Source organism: Vespa crabro, chromosome 3 (assembly GCF_910589235.1).
Source record: "Vespa crabro chromosome 3, iyVesCrab1.2, whole genome shotgun sequence".
NCBI lineage: Eukaryota > Metazoa > Arthropoda > Insecta > Hymenoptera > Vespidae > Vespa > Vespa crabro.
In genome coordinates, this window is record NC_060957.1 from 3,208,312 (window position 1) to 3,213,311 (window position 5,000).

The following is a 5,000-nucleotide window of genomic DNA, read 5'->3' on the forward strand; positions in this document are numbered from 1 at the left end:
TTATTATTAGAATTATTATTATTTAAATTATTATTATTATTCTTGATATTATTATATTTATTATTATTATTATTATTATTATTATTATTATTATTATTATTATTATTATTATTATTATTATTATTTTTGTTATTATTATTCTTGTTATCATTATTATTATTATTATTATTCTAGTATTTATTATTCTTGTTATTATTACTGTTACAATTTTTATTATTATAATTATACTTGTTCTTCTTATTCTTGTTATTACTATTATTATTGTTATTCTTGTTATGATTATTCTTGTTATTACTATTATTATTGTTATTCTTGTTATGATTATTCTTGTTATTAATATTATTATTATTATTATACTTGATAATATTATTCCTGCTATTATTATAATTATTATTATTCTTGTTATTATTATAATTATTTTTATTGTTATTATTATTATTGTTACCGTTATTGTTATTATTATTGTTATTGTTATTTTTATAGATATAGTAATTGTAATTGTTATTAGTATTGTTATCTTTATTATTATTGTTATTATTATTGTTATTGTTATTGTTTTTGTTACTGTTATTGTTTTTGTTATTGGTATTGTTATTGTTATTATTATTATTATTATTATTATTATTATTATTATTATTATTATTATTGTTATTATTACTTTTGTTATTATAATTATTATTATTATTTTTGTTGTTATTGTTATTCTTCTTATTATTATTATTATTTTTATTACTATTCTTGCTATTAATATAGTTATAATTATTATTATTATTATTATTATCATTATTATTATTAGTATTATTATTATTATTATCATTATTATTATTATTATTATTATTATTATTATTACTGTTATTACACCTGTTATTATATTTATTGTTATTATTATTATTATTATTCTTGTTATTATTATTATTATTATTTTTTTTGTTGTTATTATAATAATTATTATTATTAGTCTGGTTTTTATTATTCTTGTCATTTTTAATATTATTATTATTATTATTATTATTATTATTATTATTATTATTATTATTATTATTATTATTATTATTGTTATTATTAATATTAATATTTTAAATATAGTTATTATTGTTATTATTAATATTATATTTCTTGTTATTATTATTAAAATAATTGTTATTATTATTATTATTATTAGTCTAGTATTTATTATTTCTCTTATTTTTAATTTTATTATTATTATTATTATTATTATTATTATTATTATTATTATTATTATTATTATTATTATTATTCATGTTATTGTTATTTTTGTTATTACTATTATTATTATTATTCTTGTAATTAATATATTTTTTAGTATTATACTTGTTATTATTATTATTATTATTCATGTTTTTAATAATATTATTATTATTATTATTATTATAATTAATATTCTTGTTATTATTATTATTATTATATCTTTTTTTGTTATTATTATTCTTGTTACAATTATTATTATTATTGTAATTATTATTATTGTTATTGTTATTGTTATTGTTATTGTTATTGTTATTGTTATTGTTATTGTTATTATTATTATTATTATTCTCTTAATAATTTTTTTGTTAGTACTATACTTGTTATTATATTTATTATTTTTAGTATTCTTGTTATTTTTATTATTATTATTATTATTATTATTATTATTATTATTATTATAGTATTTATTATTCTTATTATTATTATTATTATAATTATTATTATTTTTATTATTTTTGATATTCTTATTCTTGTTATTACGATTATTATAATATTTATAACTGTTATTATACTTGCTATTATTATTATTGTTATTATAATTATTATTGTTCTTATTATTATTATTATTATAATTGGTATTATCTTAATTATTATTATTATTATTTTTATTATTACTCTAGTATTTATTATTATTGTTATTATTATTATTATAATTATTATTATTATTATTATTCTTGTTAAAATTATCATTATTATTATACTTGATATTGTCATTATTATTATTACTATTATACTAGTTATTATGAATCTTGTTATTATATTTATTATTATTATTATTCTTTCTATTATAATTCTTGTTGTTATTATTATTATTATTATTGATCTTTTTACTATAATTCTTGTTATTATTATTATTATTATTATCCTTGTTCTTATTATTATTATTTTTATCATTATTCTTGTTATATTTATTCTTGTTATTTTACTTATTATTATTATTCTTGTTATTATTATTCATCTTATTAATATAAATATTATTATTCTTGTTACTATTATTCGTGTTATTATTATTATTACTATTCTTGTTATTATTATTCTTGTCCTTATTATTATTATTATTATTATTATTATTCTACATGTTATTAATATTCTTGTGATTATTATTCTTGTTATTATTATAACTATTATTATTATTATTATTATTATTCTGTAATTAATATTTTTGTTAGTAATATAATTGTTGTTATTATTATTATTTTTATTATTCTTGTTATTATTATTATTATTATTATTATTATTATTTTTATTTTTATTATTATTATCATTATTATTGTTATTATTATTATTGTTATCGTTATTGATATTATTATTGTTATTGTTATTGTTAATGTTATTGTTATTGTTATTGTTATTGATATAGTTATTGTTATTGTTATTTTTATTGTTACTGTTATTGTTTTTGTTGTTGTTATTGTTACTGTTTATGTTATTGATATTGTTATTGTTATTTATATTGTTATTGTTATTGTTCTTGTTATTATTATTATTATAATTGTTATTATCATTATTATTATTAATATTATTATTATTATTATTACTCTAGTATTTATTTTTCTTGTTATGATCATTATTACAATTATTATTATTCTTATTATTCTTGTTATTATTATTAATATTATTATTAATAGTCTTTCCATTATAATTCTTGTGGTTACCATTTTTATTATTATTGTTCTTGTTATTATAATTCTTGTTATTATTATTATTACTATTCTTGTTAATATTTTTCTTGTGCATAATATTATTATTATTATTATTATTATTATTATTATTATTATTATTATTATTATTATTATTATTATTGTAAACGTTATTGTTATTATTATTGTTATTGTTATTGTTATTGTTATTGATATAGTTATTGTTATTGTTACTTTTATTGTTACTGTTATTGTTATTGTTTTTGTTATTGTTACTGTTATTGTTACTGTTATTGTTATTGTTATTGTTATTGTTATTGTTATTGTTATTGTTATTGATGTTGTTATTGTTATTGTTATTGTTATTGTTATTGTTATTGTTATTGTTATTGTTATTGTTATTGTTATTGTTATTGTTATTGTTATTGTTATTGTTATTGTTATTGTTATTGTTATTGTTATTGTTATTGTTATTGTTATTGTTATTGTTATTGTTATTGTTATTGTTATTGTTACTGTCATTTTTATTGTTATTGTTATTTTTATTATTCTTGTTATTGTTATTGTTATTGATATAGTTATTTTATTGTTATTTTTATTGTTACTGTTATTGTTATTGTTGTTGTTATTATAACTGTTATTGTTATTGATATTGTTTTTGTTATTTTTATTGTTATTGTTATTATTATTGATATTATTATTATTATTATTGTTATTATTATTATTAATATTATTAATATTGTTATTATTATTATTATTATTATAGTTATAACTGTAATTATACTTGCTATTATTATTATTGTTATTATAATTATTATTGTTCTTGTTATTATTATTATTATAATTGTTATTGTCATTATTATTATTATTATAATTATTATTATTATTATTATTACTCTAGTATTTATTATACTTTTTATGATTATTATTACAATTATGATTATTCTTATTATTCTTGTTATTATTATTAATATTATTATTAATAGTCTTTCCATTATAATTCTTCTGGTTACCATTATTATTATTATTGTTCCTGTTATTATAATTCTTGTTATTATTATTATTACTATTCTTGTTAATATTATTCTTGTCCTTATTATTATTATTATTGTTATTATTATTATTGTAAACGTTATTATTATTATTATTGTTATTGTTATTGTTATTGTTATTGTTATTGTTATTGTTATTGTTATTGTTATTGTTATTGTTATTGTTATTGTTATTGTTATTGTTATTGTTATTGTTATTGTTATTGTTATTGATGTTGTTATTGTTATTGTTATTGTTATTGTTATTGTTATTGCTATTGTTATTGTTATTGTTATTGTTATTGTTATTGTTATTGTTATTGTTATTGTTATTGTTATTGTTATTGTTATTGTTATTGTTATTGTTATTGTTATTGTTATTGTTATTGTTATTGTTATTGTTATTGTTATTGTTACTGTTATTGTTATTGTCATTTTTATTGTTGTTGTTATTTTTATTATTCTTGTTATTGTTATTGTTATTGTTATTGTTATTATTATTATTCTACTTCTTATTATTATTCTTGTTATGAATATTCTTGATATTATTATTATTATTATTATTCTGTAATTAATATTTTTGTTAGTATTATAATTGTTGTTATTATTATTATTTTTATTATTCTTGCTGTTATTATTATTATTATTATCATTGTTATTCTAGTTATTATTATTATTATTCCACTTCTTATTATTGTTCTTGTTATTATTATTATTATTATTATCATTTTTATTATTATTATTATTGTTATTGATATTATTGTTATTACAGTTATTATTGTTATTCTTGTTATGATTATTCTTGATATTAATATAATTATTATTATTCTGTAATTAATAATTTTGTTAGTATTATAATTGATGTTATTATTATTGTTTTTATTGTTCTTGCTATTATTATTATTATTATTATTATTACTCATGTTATTAATATTATTATTATTTTATTATTATTATTATTATTATTATTATTACTCTAGTATTTATTTTTATTGCTATTATTATTATTATAATTTTTATTATTATGATGATTCTTGTTATTCTTATTCTTATTATTACT